Source organism: Periplaneta americana, chromosome 7 (genome assembly GCF_040183065.1).
Source record: "Periplaneta americana isolate PAMFEO1 chromosome 7, P.americana_PAMFEO1_priV1, whole genome shotgun sequence".
In the NCBI taxonomy this organism is placed as follows: Eukaryota; Metazoa; Arthropoda; class Insecta; order Blattodea; family Blattidae; genus Periplaneta; species Periplaneta americana.
This window is the reverse complement of record NC_091123.1, coordinates 50794258-50816342: the sequence shown is the minus strand read 5'-3', so window position 1 is coordinate 50816342 and position 22085 is coordinate 50794258. Positions and strand designations below refer to the sequence as shown.

The window sequence follows — 22085 nt, the reverse complement described above, 5'->3', positions numbered from 1 at the left end:
CACCACTACTACTACTATTACCACTAGTACTACTACCACCACCACCACCACCAGTACTACTACTACTACTACTACTACTACTACTACTACTACTACTACTACTACCAGGATTACCTTTTCTCATTTCTATAAGAACTTGAATTAAAATTAGACATTCATATACCACTAATTATGTTCTCATCTTTTAAGCCAAAACAGAAAAAATATTGATTATTATATATAGACTAGCTGTATTACCAATTTCTTTTTATACGTCTGTAGCTACCGAAGGATGTATCCCTTCGTATTAGATATCAGTTTTTATGCTTCTAAAGGAAAATATTACCATGGAGGGGGTGGAATAAGGTCTAAATTTTGTTCATGTTACAGCATGTTTTCTTTCGTGATTTTGCAATGCAGTGTGAAACTTTTTTTTCGTATCTCTTATTTATCAGTCTGTCTATAGGCCTATTTATTTATTTTCATTATAGGAGAGCTTGAACCTGAGTCAACAGTCATCCTTTCTGCTAAATTGATGTATGGGGATAATTGAACTCAAAAGAAGACAGCATCACAAAGCAACATCCCAACGTAAGTGTTCCTTCCAGTATATACTGTATTTCCTGACAGCAGGTAAAGTTTAGAATACGTACAACGACTTGCGCAGTTATTGCACAAAACATATAAATCTATTTTACAAACGGAGAGATTACTTTGCTTTAACTTAGTCTCTAGTTTAGCAAAAATTTACACTGTTAGAAAAGGAGGCAAAAAGCGGAGTTTATTGTTTGGTTATGTTTTAGCCCGTTTTGACTTATGATTTTGCAATGCAGTGTGAATAAATTTTCGTGCCTTTTATTTATCATGTCGGTATGTTCATTTATTTATAAATTATGTTTACTTATTTATTTATTTATTTTTATAATTATCGCCATAACTTCCATCATCATCATCATCATCATCATCATCATCATCAAACGCCTGTTCCGACTTCAGTGTCATCTTAGTCTACCAAATTTCTTCACCTGTAGGTTAATAAGAAAATATTTTCTTTGCGTATGTGTTTTGATCTCATCTATCAACGTGGTCTTTCCAATCCTGTCTTCATATATAGGTGAAACTATTGTACCTTGATTCACTTTTCATATTTTTTCTACTTTTGGGAAATGCATTTTTTAATGAAAAAATGCTTGATATAATTATTGAACATTTCTTTATAACTTCCCACAGGTATTTTTCTGTTTTACAGATATATTAAGGATGAAAAAATAAAATGAAGGGATATGCACATTGTTACATGGTACAAAAGTTCGTGTACTTTGGATCGTACCCTCTTGTTCCTTGAAACATTAAAACACAGTGAATGAAGATGGAAATATAACTGTAAAAACTCACAATATTAAAAAAAAATGTATTTTGCCATCATTTGCAGGCTTCTCTGATTGAGATTTTAATTCCTGGATAAGCCATAACTGCTTCAACAGTTTTCTTCAAGGCATGCGAATATAGATGCCTAAGCTAGAGATGGGAATAAATAATGGAAATTAACATACGTATTTACTCACCAAATGATAGGGAACACATCGTACTTGATTGGTAGTTACAAATAAAATTTAATTTCGTGTTAGAACACATATAACAATGAACAAAATACCGTACTGTATTTACTTTTGGTACCAAAAAAAATTATTTCGTTCACAGAACTCACACTTTGTAATAAATGAAACCGGGACTATGCCTGAGCTACCTAGCGGCTTTCTCTACAATGTATTTCAGTTTGAGTCTCCTAGTTAACAGCAAAAAGTCAGAAAAAAATATAATTCAAGCTACACTATGGTCAATGTACAGCAGTCTCTTCTACTTTTTCTTGAATTAAAAATATTTTGATATTTTGTCCATTTTATTAATTTGAGATTGTATCTAATCTTATTTATCTTATTCATTTTTATTAAAAAGTCTATACCGTTATTAATTGTGTTTTGGATTTAGGGAAGAGTGTGGGATCCACAATGCTGCTATCAAGAATGCATTCCTGCAAATGTCTGATGAGGCAAAGGAGTCTCTCTCAACAGTCATCCTATCTACTGAATCGACGTTTGGAGATAATTGCACCCAAAAGAAGAAAATATGACAGCAGTAGTGAATAAACGTCGCTGTGTAAGTATTCTTTTTTCAATATGCATGACTTGGCAGTGGGTTGTCTGGAATCAGTATAATGACTTGAGCCGTTATTGCACGCACTTATATGTCATTGCACTTATATGACAGTAGCTATCCCTTATATTAACGATTAGATTAGGCTCGGATTAACTTAATCTCAACTTCAGTGCGAGGTTAGTCTTTAGCAAAGCAATAGTTATCCCTGTGCAAATGATTAAGTCAGCTTCGCTTAGTAGGCCATAACTATTTCATTGACAAGGTTGGAGGGTTTAGTTAGCTATTTCTTGGAGATAAGATTTTAAATTAGGATGGAATGAGATGGTAAGATAGATTGTTAATCAGACGTACAGGAATACTTTGTCGTTCATTGCGAGGGTTAAGACAATCTCCGTCATGTTCCCATCGATTACGTCTGACCTAGGAAATAATTTTATAGGAGCTGAACACTATGCACAACTGTACGATTTTGCGATAAGACGCATGTCCCTGGGGTAATTTCCTAGAATACGGACAAAATCCAACATGGCTGACGAAAACTATCAAAAAAGTTCTGCCAGCTATGAAGTTCAAATGCCACCAAACATCACAAAATCAAAAATGGCAAATCAAACATATATTCATATTTTTCAAGAAGAAGAGGCCCTTCAAAAAAATGAAAATATACTTAATTTGTCATCTTTGTTTTTTTGGTGTTTGGCCGCATTTGAATTTCGTAGTTGGCAGTACTTTTCTGGCAGTTTTTTTCAGCACTTTACCCCCATAAATCACTGAAACATAAAACATAATAATTTATCACCTTATCAAACAAAATTCAATCCCCACTGACGTTTTGAACGACAACCACTTCACTTCCAGTATATAATACAGGCTTCAAGGCACTCTAAACTTAAACCAGGCAGGCAAGAAAAGAACTAAACCAACATTTTGTCGTACCGTCAATTTTGCATAATTAAACGATGTATTTACACAAAATGAAATTATCTTCGAACACTTATTACACCTTAACTTATACGGAAAATTCAGTACATAATTCCTTGGAACCACAGAAACACAGTTTTCTCCTCAACAATGGACAAAATTCTTATTCACCAGCGAAAGAACGAAACCAAAATCGACACAAAATTTAATACTCTGTTCTATCTTAACACATCTTTCACAAATATCGTAAAATGATAAACTTTCAATAGTTTAGCCATCAGACACAATATAACACTACTCGCATCAAACAACGAAGGAGAACTTACTGACAAGCAAATCTGGCTTTCAGGTATTAGCTCCCTGTAAAGCAGGTTTGAATAATTTCAAGGAAAAATTGTTCTGGGTAGTTCCTGGGTTAGCTCAGTCGGTAGAGCGTTCGCGCGCTAAGCGAAGGATCCGGGGATCGATACCCGGCCCCAGAACAATTTTTCCTTGAAATTATTAAACTTTCTGACAATGTCATTATACATTCAAAATTAACAAAAATTCTAAAACAAATAACAACTATAACCAATCAAATTGAAATAACATCACGGCGGCACCTAGTGTAAAAACCTAGAACTAACATATGAAAGTCACTAGAAATCACTAACATTTAACTCTAAAGTAAGAAAGTTGGTAATACTTACTACATCCAACCAGGTGCCCGTCTTCTATGAAATTACCAAGTCTTTCAACCATTTCATTACATTTCTATAACGCGACACAATATTACTAATCTTGATATTCTGCAGTAATACGTCGTATCTTTGCTGTAATTATCACAACTAGCCGATACTGTAAGTATAGGTCTTGTGTTCGATATTGGATATCTCAGTAGTAAAAAATATTTTCCCCCTTTACTACTTTTTTCTATTTTTAATCAATAAAAAAAAATAATAACTTCCCACGTCGACTGTAACTATGACGTAAAAATGACGTGACAGGGACTATGCGAGTGTTATTTCTTCAGCAGCTTCTGTGGATCTGTGGAGTATTGCAGTAGCCTACAGCTTCGGAGAATGGACGATATCGCTGGTTCAGATCCTGACGCCTCCAGTTGTGAATGTCATTTCACCTGCATCTGTGGCTCTGTGAAGTACTGTTTCAGAGAATGGACAGTGTCGCTGGTTCGAATCCTACCGCTCCGAGTGGTGAGTACATTTATAATGTACCTAATAATAAGATTTTGATATAAAATGTAATAGTTGACAGAAATAATACGAGACAGAAATAGAAAAAGAAGAGTGGAAGAAAGGAAAGATAATGAGGGTGGAGAGAAGTCTGTAGTTCAAATTTATTTATGTTATAAGCCCTGTACAATACCTAACTGCGTTTTTTGAATAACGGCTCAAGTCACATTATATGTATTCTATATTTTTATCCTGACAGCAATGTATCGTCACTGTGAGCATGGACAACAATTTTAAGATATATTTACACTGTCACAAAAATGGGTGCAAATTCTCCAAAATGTGTTGCATTGACAAGATTTATATCAACATTACATGATGAACAAATATACTAATACAGAGGAAGGTGCAGGACAGAAAATTAGAGCTCATATTAGCTTCTTTAGACCACTTATAATGAATACTTATCCTCGGACCTTACATTAACAAAATATTCTATTATGAAAATAATTTAGAATTATAATGGAAGAGATTGTATGTAGATATTTTTAACTAGGATTTTAACTTATAATTTGGCATACCAACCTCAGACTATGTAAATACTGTGATAAATTTCAAGTACAACATTTTTGGTCTGACAGAGAACACAATCATGACCCAAAGTGATCTAGTCACAGGAACGCTGAGTTCTCATATCATAGTCTCAAACGTGATATCAAAACAGCTGAAGTGAAATCAAATATGTTCATGTCATGCTTCGATCTAGAACATATATTTTCAGACCCACGCTGATCAATAATAATGTTCACCACCAAGAAAAATATGTGTAAAATTTTATGATTTATTAGTGAGAATAGAATGTAACGTAATGGATGTCTGGTGTGGATCTATTTCTATGAGAGAGACTATTGAGACTACTCATGTTTTAACTTAACATTTTAAGACATTAGCTTCTGAAAAAGATAGAAAGCTTAATATACAGGCAGAACAGTAAGTAATGTCATTAATTTCAATGGATTATTCTTTGAGATATTTCAAACAAAAAAGTTGAATACAATTTTAGTCGATTTTGCTTCCCTTCCGAGATAACAATTGAAGACATTGTTACAAAAACAGCCCCAGTCATTTTTAATGAAATTGAGTTAAAGACACATTTACTACTATTTTTAATGTTTATAGACTCCAAAAATAGCCCAGATCAAGTGTAATAGACACAAGGATAAAACATCTGTTGAACGGGAATAGCTGACAATTGTTATTCTTTTATTTTTTATTTCCTAGTCATTTTAATGAAATTGAGTTGACACATTTACTACTATTTTTAATGTTTATAGACTCCAAAAATGGCCCAAATCAAGTGTAATAGACACAAGGATAAAACACCAGTTGAACGGGAATAGCTGACATTTCTTATTATTTTATTTTTTATTCCCTAGTCATTTTTAATGAAATTGAGTTAAGGACACATTTACTACTATTTTTAATGTTTATAGACTCGAAAAATGGCCCAAATCAAGTGTAATAGACACAAGGATAAAACACCAGTTGAACGGGAATAGCTGACATTTGTTATTCTTTTATTTTTTATTCCCTAGTCATTTTTAATGAAATTGAGTTAAGGACACATTTACTACTATTTTAAATGTTTATAGACTCCAAAAATGGCCCATATCAAGTGCAATAGACACAAGGATAAAACACCAGTTGAACGGGAATAGCTGACATTTGTTATTTTTTTTTATTCCCTAGTCATTTTTAATGAAATTGAGTTAAGGACACATTTACTAATATTTTTAATGTTTATAGACTCCAAAAATGGCCCAAATCAAGTGCAATAGACACAAGGATAAAACACCAGTTGAACGGGAATAGCTGACATTTGTTATTCTTTTATCTTTTATCGTTCTCCCGAAAAATAGCAATTTTGACAAGGGTTGTTTTTGTAATAATGTCTTCAATTGTTTTACATTAAACATTTTGTTGTTGTTTTGTAATGCCAGGCGTTTAACAATAAAGTCATTTGACCTCTTGCACTCTAATATTTTTCAAAGATATTGTCATGATCAGCCACTGAAGCACAGATTTTGAGGTGTTCAAATTTCTAGATATTTAAAAGCCAAAACTAAAATTCTCTTAATCATTTATCATCATAATACACTATTCTCTTAAATTGACTGAGCATATTGAAAATTAAACCAGCGGCTTTCCCAAAATACATTATGAGCTGTTTCATATAAAACAATTCTTATCTCGCAAGGGAAGCAAAAAACGAGCGAAATGTATTAAACATTTCGTTTCAAATGTCTCAAAGAATTGACCGCTAACATTAATGCCATTACTTAGGTTCAATCTGTATGGGCAGAAAGATGAAATTATAGACCATCATAACAATATAAACGTTATCACTCTTTACCATTATCTAGTTGAGTGGAAATAATTTCCTAAGATCCAACAAAATTTCCTATACCTGAGACTTAGCTTTCTTCCATGCGATCGACAATTTGCTTTGATCGAAGAAAAAAATACTTCCTACATTCCAAATGCCTAATTAATGGAAATGTGTGATCGTTAAAGCTTAAGCCACAAATACTTTCATAATAAGAAGCCATTTAAGGAATCCTCAATGTTTTCAGCCATTATTGATGAAGAATCCCAATCTAAAAAAATTACGAAAGCAATGTGGTTACAATTCAAATGTTGTTGTTTTCTAATGCCAGGCGTTTGGCAATAAAGTCATTTGACCTCTTGCACTCCAATATTTTTCAAAGATATTATCATGACCAGCGAATGAAGCACAGATTTTGAGGTGTTCCGAATCCATTTCTTGGTTTGAGTTGCACAATGGGCAGTTAGGGGACTGATATATTCCAATTCTATGCAGGTGTTTAGCCAAACAATCATGGCCTGCTGCCAATCTAAATGCAGCTACAGACGATTTTCGTGGTAAATCGGGAATTAACTGTGGATTTTGATGCAGAGATTTCCATTTTTTCCCTTGGGATTGTGTTATCAAATTTTGTTTGTTGAAGTCTATGTATGTAGATTTAATAAATCTCTTCACAGAGTAATACGTAGATTTAGTAACAGGTCTGTAAGTAGCAGTGCTGCCCTTCTTTGCTAAAGCATCTGCATTCTCGTTTCCCAGGATTCCACAATGGGATGGTATCCATTGGAATACAATTCTTTTATTGAGTGATATTAATTGAGAGAGCACTTTAGTTATTTCTGCTGTTTGAGATGAAGGTGTGTGTTTAGAGACGATTGATAGAATAGCTGCTTTGGAGTCTGACAATATAACTGCATTCCTAAATTTATTGATATGGTATAGAAGATTCCTGAGACATTCACTTATTGAAATGATTTCACCATCAAAACTTGTTGTTCCATATCCAAGTAATCTATAAAGTGAGAAGAGACAGCACGTAACACCTGCACCGGCACCTTGTTCTCTGGGGATCAAGGATCCGTCAGTGTATAAATGAAGCTAGTTTTGTGGAGGGTACCTAATATTAATTGTCTCTAAAGACAATTGTTTCAGTATTTCTGTGTTTACTTCTGATTTCAGTATTTCTTCTGTTAAATTTAGATTATATTCTATATTTAATAGAGTTAAAGGGTTTGGTTTAATTTGTAAGTTTTCTTTTAAATTCGGGATATTGATTTTCTGTTTTAATTCTTGAACATCAATATCCCGAATTTAAAAGAAAACTTACAATTCAAATGTATAACTTGTTCTTGAAGTAGTACGCATACAAAGATTTCACTACACGAATTCTCCGTGGTACATAAATAAAACCAAAGGACATAAACCTCCCGTTACTGTTTTACGTTTTCCACCTGAGTTATCACAGCTGCACAATTTTAATATTCAAATTAAGACAGATCATACCCGACTCCGGAACAATTTTTCACTTGAAATTATTCAAGTATTCTTCACAGGAAGCGTTACCTAAAAGCTAGATTAGATATTTGCAATCTGTGTAATAATTAATTCTTGGAGGCGATAATGGAGTTGTAGACTAGTGCTGTGTTCATAGTGTACGACTCCACAACTAAATAATTGCCTTAAGTCTGAACATTGTGCTGGTAATGTAATTGGTGTTTGCAGATGTATTCACAGTCCAAGACTTGTGGAAAATTCCTGTGCTGCACGAGTAAACAGACACACCCCTTCGCAAGTAGTAGATTCATTTAGACACATGAAAGTGCAAGTAAATTCGCCATTAACACTGAACTAAACATATCTTACCTCTTTATAATATATCAACGTTCAACAGCTGTGAAGCACACAACAATTGCGTCACTAGTATCTTTGTCTTCGTAATTGAATTAGTTGTAATTGGTATAAATTCATCATTACTTTCAATTTATAGTTTTCAATAGATCTTATATTATGAATGTGACATTGAGATGCAGTGGCGATGCGTCAATAAGAGCACAAGCGCACGTGAACACCTTTTTTCCATCACTACACGATAATTTTTACTATTTAATGTCGTAGGCCTAATGCCTTACTAGGAATGTATACTATCGAAATCGAGTAGATTAAACTTCCCGCAACTTTCACAGACTTCTTGTATAAATTTGGCAACGTACGTACACATGAAAGGTGTGCTCTTTTCAAGGAGACTATATGACTTGACACGCATGCGCGGGACAAAATTGTCTGTTGCTGGCCGTTTATGAATCGTCAAGAGCACAAGACATTAAGTGAACATTGAATCTATTCTGCAGATCTCAGGTGCGTCGATGCGTTCTCGAGGTAGTAAATAGTCTGTAGGTGTCAGCTCTTATTTTGTATGGGTGTGTACACAGTGCTGCAACGGGAATGAGCTTGTGAATTACTGTACTTCAGAGTACTTTAGTTAGCTATATATGCCATGCTATAATGACATATCGATGGCCCTGAACCAGACTGTTCCAAGTCCATTTTACTATCTTTTTTTTCACGAGAGCTATTTTAAGCTTCTGATACTCAAAGCGTCATGAAACAATTTGGAATAGCTTCATAGCAACCTTATAGAGAGGTATATTTATAATTTTGTTAGATTCATATATGCAGACAAGAACTGGAACACAATGAATCACTGATTTCTTTCTTATAAAATGTTGGACTTAGAACAGTCTGGTTCTCAGCCATCGATATCCTACAAGACAAACGTGATGAGCAAACTCAAATAAAATAATTGGGGTTTCATTATTATTATTATTGTTGTAAATATATATTTTTAACTTACACACGTACTTTTTCGATAGTGGGACGTTAGAATCATGGCATTTATATTAAATATAAAATTTTGACTAATGATTTCAAGTCCTCTTCGGTTTTGGAATATACAGTAAAATTGTGAACACACGCAATATTTTGTCACAAGCCGCCACTGCTGAGATGTGGTGCAGTTAAAATTATGCAAAAATATGCAATGAAAACTACATATAATAAGTCAATTTAATTTACGGGCATAAACATTTCACCGCTTGATTACAAGGTATAGGTATGTAGAAAATTTTAAATTACTTTGTGCGAGATCGTGCGTATTTGCTTGTTTCCGCACAGAACCAATACGCGGTAAGTGTGAAATACCACATTCAATATTCCCAACGTAACACACATAACAATTTCCCTCTTCTTACCGCTTAAGCGCGACATTCATTTTACTGCTTTAGGCTTTTAACATATTATTTTTAGAGACGTTTAACATGGTAATAATTATAAATTGGAAACTTACCACTGCAATTTCACCTAAATTGCAATGTTAATTATTGTTTTTAAATATTTGCAAAGATTAAGTAAAGTCTACTACTCCACGAAACTTATTGCATTCCTGATGCAAGTAACATTAAGGAAGCCGTGAAAAAATCAACGAGATTCCAGATGCCGATGTTATTACTGCAATATGTTATATAAATAATATTGTTAAAATGAAAAATAAATCATTACATAACCTTACCGTTTGTTTTAAGTTCGCATTTATAGAGTGGGGGAAAAAAGACAGACGTATATCACGGCCTGCTGGAGTATAGTAAACACAGAAAACATTTTACAGCAACAATGTTGAAGAAAGATATTTTGGTGTTCCGAAGTTGGCATCATTAAACAGAAACCAACATGGAGATTTCATTGCAACTAATTAGAAATTCGTCTTTTAGGTATGTAATAAACGACCTTCGCACAAAATAATGTACAATACACGAGCGGTATGTTTGTTTTCATGTTCTCGGAAATTAAAAAAGCTCAACTACGTTTCGCTTTTTCAATCTTTTCCTCGAACATGAAAACGTCAACATACCGCTCTTGTAACGCATATTACTATTCTGAACTCTTTTTTTCTTCCCTTAAAAACTTTAAGATAATTAGACGATGCATTGAATACTGAAATTCATGAATATTGAATACCACTTTTGTGACAGCCGCGAATTAGTCATTCATAGTTTCCTGTTCAGGGTAGGTCCTCCACTGCAAATTCAACATTGTCCATTCTTTCATTATTTTCGCCGTCTTCTTCATCTCCATATACATACGACGCATACATCTTAATGTTGTCTATAATTAGTTATCTTCTTCTGCCCCGAACTTTTCTCGCGTTCATCATTCCTTCCAGTACATCCTTCAACATGCAGTTTCTTCTTAACCAGTGACTCAGCTAATTTCTACTCGTATTTCTCTTCCTGATCAGTTCCAACGTCATCTTTTCTTCACGCACTCTTTCTAACAGAGCTTTATTTCTTATTTCGTTTCTCCATTTCATAATTATTCCCCATATTCATATTTCAAATGCTTTTAGTCTTTGCTGTTCACTTCGTCGTTATGTTCAGGTTTCTGCCCCATGTAATACCACACTTCACATAAAGCAACTCACTAGTGTCGTACTTAATTATTTTTACAAAGTTACGCAGAAAATGTTCCTTTTCGAATTAAGAGCTTCCTTTGTCACTGCTATCCTGCATTTCATATCTTAGCGTCAGCTCATGTTACTACATATAGTTCAGTCCTAGTAGAATGAAGATGTCCACTTGTTTTACTGCCTCATTTCGAATTCGCACTTCTATCTACTTAATTTTTATTCCGATAACAATGGTCTTGGTCTTTTAATTTATCTCAATTACCATACCCCTTAGTATCAACTCTTCTTCTGCTAATAAAACCATGTCATAAATAAATAACTTGTAAATCTGATGTATAGGCTAACAGAGATTAATTGGAGGTCTATGTAATTAGTCTTTTGTGTTATAAAATAATATTGTTTTGATTAGAGCTAAAATAATCTTGATTTATAATATATAACATCAGCAACAACATATACTCATACATTATGATGAAGATTATTGCGTTTTTTTAAATCTCATTACAAGAATATGCTTTCATGCACAACTGTCATTATTGTTAACGCTTTTATCGTATAGATGTAATATTATATACTGTACATCAGACGAGGGCTAAATTATTTCCACCTTTCAAAGATGCAGATGAAAATGAGCTATGAGCATACTGTGGCACTTTCCTAAAATATAAGTAATGCAAACTGCATCGGGCTTCAATCTGTCTATAGCGTGGAACTGTGAAAATGATCTCATCGAATTATTCATTAATTATAGCTTATTTGTTGATAATTGCAGCGATTACAACTTTTGTACTATTTTGGTAAGAAAACATATGGTGGAATAGAAAAAAAATGTACGTAACATTAAAAATCGTACTTCAAAATACAGAACTTTGAAAAATAATTTCAACATTGATTAAAATTATATGAAAAACAAGGAATTACAGAGAATTAACGTACATAAAATTTGAACCAATGGGACCAAACTAGTGTGCACCCAATAAATGTTGGATTTTATTCAAATTCTTTTATAAAGTCTTTGTATGCTGGTAACTGATGCACATGTGGATTATATAAGGCCGCTTTAATTAAAAAACAGTAACTAAACATTGTAAAAATTGTTTTAATCGATCTTGATAGCGGTAAAATAAACATCAAAGTTTCCATGCGATTTTAATTACTCGAATTTTGTCACAAATTTTGTCACGCATTTAACAAAATTCAATCATGTGATAATATTATAATGAAAGCAGAAGTGGTTGACATAATAATTGCATGTAAATTTGCAGCTGTATTTACAGTAGATATTCCAATAAGAGTAGACAGTAATACTAGGTAGGGGAATTTCACTGAATCAATATTGGTAACGTACATAAAGGGGGACGTAAATTAAAAGTTACTCTTGTACCTCTAGGTATGTACGTTAAATCATAATAGTGAATATGTTGGCTCCCCTGCCTGAGGTAGAGTTGCTGAATATTTCCACTCTCAGTAGGATATCAGTCTCCCGGTGTATTCTAACACAGCACATCATACACAAAGCAAATAACACACAATTTCTCGAATTTACTCTACCAATGTGCATACAAGGAGAGTTGCACCTGATCGATATTCAACTGGTACGTTCGATTTGCATTCCAAATTTGTTAAGTTCAGCGTTTGAGGCTATGTATGTAGAAGGTGTATATGTACAACGCATAAAGCGGCCAGACAGCGAAATGTTAATTTCCAGAGTTACTCGTCTACTTGCCCGACAAGAATGAAAATGTGTGATGTTATTACCGCAGGACTGCTATATAGAAAATAGAAAATAATTACAACTATAAGTCCAAATTTTTGTATCCCCCCGTCTACGGATTGATCAAGTTTTCAAGTGCCGTTCACAATAATATAATCTTCTAGACAAGGATTGGCGTTGTTTTGGAAGAAAATATGCATAAAATATAATGACAGAGGGCTAAAACGTAATCATATACAGAGTGTACCGTAAATAAAGTTATTAATTTTAGAGGGTTGATCTTTGAGATATTTCAAACAAGAAGTTTAATACAATTTTACTCATTTTTGATTCCTTTTCGCGATGAGAATTGTTTTATATGAGACGTTTCAGAGCGCGTTTTGGGAAAGACGTTGATTTAATTCCCAATATGCTCAACAAATTTAAGAGGGATTATGATGATTATTCCGTTTATATGACGTCATTCCATTTTCGGTGAATGAAGTGTAATGAAATTTTGAATTCCAACCAATCACAGTCCAAGAAACTACAGTAGTTCGATTAATTAAAATGTGTCTTAGTGAAACTTACAGCAGAGTCCGTATAGGTCACTTTCTATCTGCTTCTTTTCCAATTCACTCCGGGCTAAAGCAGGGAGATGCAGTGTCACCTCTACTTTTTAACTTCGCTCTAGAATATGCCATTAGGAAAGTTCAGGATAACACAGAGGATTTGGAATTGAACGGGTTACGTCAGCTGCTTGTCTATGCGGATGACGTGAATATCTTAGGAGAAAATCCACAAACGATTAGAGAAAACACGAAAATTCTACTTGAAGCAAGTAAAGCGATAGGGTTGGAAGTACATCCCGAAAAGACTATGTATATGATTGTGTCTCGTGACCAGAATATTGTACAAAATGGAACTATAAAAATTGGAGATTTATCCTTCGAAGAGGTGGAAAAATTCAAATATCTTGGAGCAACAGTAACAAATATAAATGATATTCAGGAGGAAATTAAACACAGAATAAATATGGGAAATGCGTGTTATTATTCGGTTGAGAAGCTTTTGTCATCTAGTCTGCTGTCAAAAAATTTGAAAGTTAGAATTTATAAAACAGTTATATTACCGGTTCTTCTGTATGGTTGTGAAACTTGGACTCTCACTTTGAGAGAGGAACAGAGATTAAGGGTGTTTGAGAATAAGGTTCTTAGGAAAATATTTGGGGCTAAGAGGGATGAAGTTACAGGAGAATGGAGAAAGTTACACAACGCAGAGCTGCACTCATTTTATTCTTCACCTGACATAATGAGGAACATTAAATCCAGACGTTTGAGATGGGCAGGCATGTAGCACGTATGGGCGAATTCAGAAATGCATATGGAGTGTTAGTTGGGAGGCCGGCAGGAAAAAGACCTTTGGGGAGGCCGAGGTGTAGATGGGAAGATAATATAAAAATGGATTTGAGGGAGGTGGGATAAGATGGTAGAGACTGGATTAATCTTGCTCAGGATAGGGATCAATGCCGGGCTTATGTGAGGGCGGAAATGAACCTCCGGGTTCCTTAAGAGCCAATAAGTAAGTAAGTAACCAATCACAGTCATGCATCGCGATAATTTCTGCAGCTTGATTTATCGCTATCAATTTATCGATTAGCCGTTCTTTTGTTTAGTCAGTGTCGCCAACTGTTTCCACTTAAATCGATGAAATGAATTCATTGTACTAAATAAAGTGCGAAATCTTACTTCCACATCTACATCTACATCTTCATCTTCCAATTCTATGTCCATTGTACCTAAAGAAAATCACACTCTTTCATAACAATTGTTCATTTAATTAATGTATTAATCAGGTTACTGGTAATTATAGCTACTCTAAAATGTTTAAATTAAGTTATGATTTCAGCAGATAATGAAAACGTATAAAAAGCGCAGTAGGCTACATATAATTAACACTTTTAAACCTGTATTTCGTTTTTATCAATTGGCATTACTGAATAACATTCAATTTCTTTATTGCAGTAATCGTTATTCATCTATTTTGCCTTCACAATATCTGAATAGTTTACGTATTCATAAATATACAATTAGCCTATTAACATTTTGTGAACGAATTTTAGGGATATATTATTTACATTTTTATTTTATTCACGAAACAGTCCTAATAAATGTCACTCGCGGTATGAGATTTTCCAAATAAACCATTTGCTTCACTCGTAGATTTATCGCCAAACCTCAGACCTCTTGTGACATTGCTATAGATAAATTATTGGGAGAATTTTAGTTTTGTCCTTTAATTTGATCCGAACAAATGTAATATTTAAAAATCCTTTCCAGGACGAGAAGTTGCATTTGTTCGTATCAAGCTTCTGAACATTTAAAGGACAAAACTAAAATTATTTAAATCATATAGGGTAAGGTGGTACATTATGGATCACTAAAGACAGATTTTATTGTTCCAACCAAAATGCATGTCTGTGCATTATGATTTTATGTTTATATAATCTTTGGACATTTTCTGATATGATACAAGTGTTTAAACAAAATTACTTCACTTAAGTTGAGCACTAAAAAATAAATTACATTTAACAAAAAATGATCCATAATGTACCTCAGTGGGTACAATTCGGATCCTACATAATACATATAGAATCACTGTCATTTGCCACAAATAAACTGTTTTTTACCTTTTCCACCTACACAGATTTCATGATAACACATTTGGCACCCTTGAGAACAAATCCAGTCCCCTTTCCTTATGGATTTCGGACTATAATAATTTAGCAAACATAATCTACATACATCTTTTCTTTTTGGTGATTCCTTGATGACATCAACACACTTCCTTTTAGCACTGTTGCGCTTCTCGCCTTGGATTTTGGTTTTATTTGTGGTTTCATTGCCAAATATCTTAACACGAGTGGTGTCAATGTTTTGTGGGGAAGGAAGGTGGACAGAGGTCTGCAGTTTCCGTTTTCGGCACGACTCCTTTCTAGGTAGAAAAGGCAACAAATGTTTTATTGTATCCTCTAGTGACGAAAAACAACTTTTATGACTTGAGAAGTTGTCACTTGAGAAGTTGCCGCTAGTTTTGGTGGATGATCCAGTTTCTGAAACTATAGGCTTGGTCGCATTTGTGTGTCTGCTTGAGGGCTCTCCAGAGGTTTGGGGCCTACTAGTGCTAGCGGTTGCATGACCAGCATTATTTTCCGGTATCATTACTTGATTATATAGATGTGACTGCACGTTCAAATTTTTCCTCCGGAACAATGTCATCGTTGAATGGGAAGATCCCAGTACATTGAAACCTTTTAACAGTTGCACCTACGGAATCCGTGCTGTTCCAAGCCATGTTGAATATGGGACAGAATCTTTTCTTTGACAGATTTTCATTTGGATGAATCCATTCAATTGCATTCTTATGGTATTTGGTCTTCAGTGACTTAAATAATGTTCTGTCTAATGGTTGTAAGAAATGAGTGTTATGTGGTGGTAACCCTAAAAATTCATCTCATTCATCTGAAAATATTCCAAGGCTTGCAAACTTACATGGCTTGAATGATTTCCCAGAACTATCAAGACTCTGCCTGGGGTTTTGTATGTATTGAAGTGATTCAACCATGCAAAGAGAGATTTTCATTTACGTACCCTGACTCGCTCATTGCCACTATCGAGCCTGGAGGCAAGCTTTCCTGAAATTCTGGGTGTTTCCTAATACTTTCAAAAATGACTATTGGAGGGATGAATCCACCGGATGTGTTACAACATGCAACGATGGTTACATTTTCCTCTCTTTCTGCGTTGGTAATAGCAACAACTTTTCATTTCCCCTTTTGATATACTATCTTAGAAGGCCTGTTATTAAGTGGAAAACCACAATCATCCATAAAGGACACATTATAAGGCTTGTCACACAATTCAAATTGGTCCGTAACTTCTTTCAAGTTTCCGAAAAAAATGCGCAACTGATTGCCTATTTTAATCCTTGAGCTCTGGCACGTGACGACACTCGGGTTCCCTTACACTCTAATTTGAATGCCTCGTTAGAAATGCGAGAAACCTATCAATCCTTGCAACTCTGTTCTCCGTATTCCACCTGACTTCCCTCTGCAAAGTTAAATGCGGCTTGCCTCACCTGAAGATGTGTTAAACCAAGACTACTGCGTCTATTGCGTCTCCTACACGAAGCTTTCACCCAGTAGCTCTGTGTTCTTCAAGCTTCAGTTTTCCATGGAGTGCAGTAAAAGTAACTCGAAAGCCTCACGTATAAACAAATACCCTTCCTTGACGCTCTTAATTGCAGTGTTCATTACTGCTGGCTTCCACTTTCGTCTGCATTTAGGTTCTGTTTTACCCTTGACATCTACCCATGAACATGTAAGAAAAAAATATTAAAATCAACAACAAAACGAAAAAAAAAATTGTAATATATAAAATATATGCGTAGGACTATATATCAAAATAATTACAACAAAAAGTAATCGTCTAACTTCTCCCGATCCTATTTGTACTACTAGGCTATATCCATATTGTAGCTAGACTATTGATCCATATTGTACCTAGACTACTGATCCATATTGTACTTCAGTAATGTTAAATGTATGGGGCTCATTCATTGTTACAATGCAACAATAGGTGACTTGCACCTACAGTCGTCTATTTCATGGCATTAAAAGACTGTATAAAAAGGAAAATGATTCTGCTATGTTTGAAGCTACACCAGGAACTTAAATACTGTGCAGTTTTATAAATTGAATATTTTCCATGTGCAAGTATTTACCTTGCTATGCAAAATAAATTGTAGAGCTTCAATGAAAGGCACAGCTGTACTGAAACTCACGTGATAAACACAACAAGGATTCTCCTTTTTGACGCACTGCTCAAAACAGTTCTACCAACAATAGTCTTGTAGAAAATTACGCTAATCTTAGCGTGATCCGTATTGTACCTATATCCATAATGTACCACCTTACCCTATTATCATAATACATTGCTGTGTTAAATTGACTGAGCATATTGGAAATTCAATCAAGGCTTTCCCAAAGCACGCTATGAAATGTTTCATATAAAACAATTTTTATCTCGGAAAGGAAGCAGAAACGAGCAAGATCAATCCAGTCACTATCATCGTATCCCACCTCCCTAAAATCCATTTTAATATTATCTTCCCATCTATGTCTCGGCCTCCCCAAAGGTCTTTTTCCCTTTGACCTCCCAACTAACACTCTATAGTATGCATTTCTGGATTCGGCCATACGTGCTATTAAGGTTGCTAATAATATTTTTGAAACTAGTTTTATCAAGGTATGAAAAAAAAAACAAATAAATTCTACAGTTACATCATTGGTAACCATAGCATTGTTATGGTCTCTCCGACATGTTTAATATTTTTCCTGCATGTAATAAACACTTATTTCTGAAAAGTAGAGTACTCTCAGACATGTAGAGTTGTTTATTTCAATACAATAATTTTTTTATTTGTCATATATAAAATATATTAAAATTTATATAATGTTTTGTGACCTAATTTTTCTATTTTCAAAGATATGGGCATTATTGTCGTCTACCTTTTGCATACATTCATGTTAAATCAGTGTACAAATTTTCAGAATTCTAACTCTCGTAGTTGTGGAGTTATGAAATAATATGTGTGAAAATTTTCAAATTTTGAAAAATTTAATTGAAAGTAAAAAATGAATTCTAAAAAATATTATTATAGTCCCGACGCTGTTATTTCCGGCGTGACTCCGCCTCTTTGCTTACTTCTTAGAAAGTGAAGGCTCTATAAAGTCTAGGTAGGTAGTATCGTTCGCCATTTTTCTTCTTACGTTGCCGAGCTACCATACGAGGAATCTATTTGCCACACCGTTAAACATTCTGATGTCGTAGCTCCTATGATAATAAATCAAACGCAATGTAATTCAGCAAATAATTGAGCGGCAAATAACGTCTTCGTGTGCTTTCTGCGAACGCCAACGAAAGAGCTAAAATGGCTGGCGATTATATTAAGTATTTATCGAGCCTTAAGAAATGAATCAGCGAATCACAAGACGCACACGTTTAAATGTAGCTGACTTGCAACGCGATTGGCTGCCGGAAATTAGAGCGACGGGACTATAGTAACCTTTTTTATACTTTTATCAGATATTTAAGTTCTAATAATTCTTGTTGTGGTACCTTGTAATTTTTGTCCACTTGTGGGTTCATTTCCTCATAAAATTTTAGAAATTTAGAGCTTGGATTTTCTGATAATATTTGTGGTCGTTCACGTACATATACCCTTAACATAGGAAATGTTTAAGAAAGTTTAGAACCCACTCCCAATCCAGGGTGAGTCCCCCTTGTCACCTATAGACCACGCTTGTGGCAGCGTCTTCTGTGTGCAAATAGAAATGCTTTTGGAATCCTCTCCTCGAGCTCGGTACGATATCAAACCTCAATTTAACACAGAAGACATCACATTCATAATGGACAAACATTCAGATTCCAAGTGGCATTGAGAATGGAAGAGCAATGCTTAACAGCTTTAATGGGATCTCACATTATGTAAACAGGTTAATTAGCCTATATTAAAGCCATGGAGACGAAAAGATGTCAACAAAGCAAAACGCGTGCGCGGAGCTGCAGAACGGTTATTCCCGCAACCCGCACAACAGCAGTGTAGGCGAGGCTGCAGTCAAACTGTTCGATCAAAATCCCGGGGAAAACGTTCAAGAACGAGATATGTAGTTTTATGAATTTTATTGAAATCTCAACTTCTGAATTCTGTCATATTATCTTCTGTTTAAAATCTTGATCGTGTATTGTAGTTCTTCTGGGAACAGACGTGAAAAACATAATGCAATGGAAATCTATGGAATTGATATTAGGAGAACAGGAATCAATTGAAAGCTACAAGGAACAAACACACGAAAGGAAAAAAATAAATATTAATCTCGCTTTCGGATGCCCTCCGTGAATTTTGTACTTCGATTGTCGGAAGATCTAAGTATTCAGAATGATTTATGAAAATTGCCCTTAATATACTACGTAGTAAGTTTCTTCATTGTAAACCTTAATCGTTATAAACCCTAACATTATCTATCTCACGAAACTTCATTTTTGCCCTCGAAATATAACATCAGCGCGGTTGTGGTAGATTTGTTGTTCAATATCCCGATAACCCTTATTCTTCCATAGTTTTGTCCCTCAATAAGGAAATTATAAGTACCCAACATTGATTCCACTTCACTAACACAATTAGATGAATAACACGCAATCTATCGTCAACACAACTACTCTTATAGAGAGACTGAACTGGACTTCCGACCGTGCGGGAAACGATACGCAGCGTGTTACATGGCCTTCGTGCCGATCGCGCGTCGCCCGGTCATTCTACACTATGTAAGCAAACGCCCTGTAGTTGATATAGCATCGAATAACCGACTGAAAAGCCAAAGTAGAAATAAACCCGGATAAAATTAAAACCACAACTCTATATCTGCAGTGCTCGGGAAAAGTGACATAAGTCAGTTTCCACAAACCTTTTTTGATAATTTATTGACAACTTACACTGGTTTATGACGATTTGATTTTTTTCTGTATCAATTATTGTAATGGGAGGAATACTTATGTATTTTTTCCAAGCGAGCAGGTGCTTCGTAAGTTGTCAATAAATTATCAAAAAAGATTTGTGGAAACTGACTTGTGTCACTTTTCCCAAGCACTGCAGATATACTATTCATATACAGCTTATAAACAAGAGTGAATAGGGTCAAAATTCATTTTTACTCTAATAACTCACATAACTTAATACCAAAGTTAAGGTGTGATACTTCGTGAGGAAGATTGTTCTTTTAGCTACAAGTTTAAATATGTATTTTAGAATTAACTCTGCAACAATTTAGCATATTTAGAAATTAAAGTCCACACCTGTGGAGTAAGGTCAGCGCGTCTAGCCGCGAAACCAGGTGGCCCGGGTTCGATTCCCGGTCGGGGCATGTTACCTGGTTGAGGTTTTTCCCGGGGTTTTCCCTCAACCCAATATGAGCAAATGCTGGGTAACTTTAGGTGTTGGACCCCAACTCATTTCACCGGCTTACCACCTTCATCTCATTCAGACGCTAAATAACCTAAGATAAAGTGTCTTAAAATAACTTACTAAAATAAAAAATAAAATAGAAATTAAAGTACTGCATGCCCCCTTTCACCCTAAGCAGCCAGGGTGAATAGAGTCATCAATAAAGGCGAATGGAAACATTCTTATTATTCATTTTTATTCATAACGTTGTACAATTTAAAGTACTTATGAAGTTTCTGTTCCACACAAATTATATATTTAATATTAATTCTTCATCACAAGCAACAAATGTCCTGATTTAATTATTCAATGAACAACTTCTACAAATAAAATATCTTCCTATCCTCAACTCAACACAATTTTCACGGTACCACTCCTTCCATTTTCCTATGCATTGTACCCAGTTTCCGTCAACGTAAGTCATTTTTAATTACGTCAACTGATGAATTCGTACCCACACAATGATACGGTCACACGATTTAATGCTTGAATGACGTACTTTGTTCCGCCTCCCAGGATTAGGGGTATTCGTGTAAGGGGTCATTGTTATTTATCCCAGGTTTAATCGAAGACCAGGGTCCTCCGTGTTTGTGATCGGGTTCCAGATTGCGCTTCATAATCGGTTTAATTGAGGGTCGCAATCCTTAAACACCCCTAAGCGTGGACAGTTCTCTGTCACACACATTGAACGCACGTGATTACCTTCACAATGATTTGTTTGGCTGTCCTGTCAATGTCGCATAAATTGTATCCGCGGTGTCAACACATGCACATGACCTGCTGCACCCCTTTCAATCATTCATGTTCCAGATTCTTCAAATTGTACAAATCGGTGCGCAAGTTTACGCTGCGTGTCAACTTTTCTATCTGAAGTGATTTATCTTGCATTGGTTCACCATTAAATCAAACCTCTCCAGTTAACTGCTTAGCATAGTCGTTTATACCATTTGCATTATCGTACTATAAAAGGAAAAACATAATACAATGAGACTTGTTAGCGTGTAAAAACACCAGATGGGTTGCGGGTCTAGATATGTACAGTTGTGGGGTTCCCACTAATTTAGTATTTTCTCTACATTAAGACATTAATATTTAGACGGTTATAACTCGGACTTAATATATATATATATATAATATATATGTATAATTAGTATTAGTATATAATTTAAATATTGTTTGAAAATAATATAGCATGGCAGTAAATACTGGGGGAAAAACTGACGTTGTGTGGAAAATAGGCTTATCCTCTTTATAGTA

At 34.7% G+C, this 22085-nt stretch overlaps 1 long non-coding RNA gene across 1 annotated transcript in view; it reads left to right on the top strand.

Annotated features, from left to right (window-relative positions):
* The first annotated feature begins 469 nt into the window (after positions 1 to 469).
* Positions 470 to 22085, top strand: part of LOC138703092 (uncharacterized) — a 70274-nt gene continuing 48658 nt past the window's right edge. The window contains exons 1-2 of the long non-coding RNA XR_011332964.1: positions 470 to 570; positions 1969 to 2136. This is a non-coding gene — a long non-coding RNA (uncharacterized lncRNA). The remainder of the gene's footprint in view (positions 571 to 1968; positions 2137 to 22085) is intronic.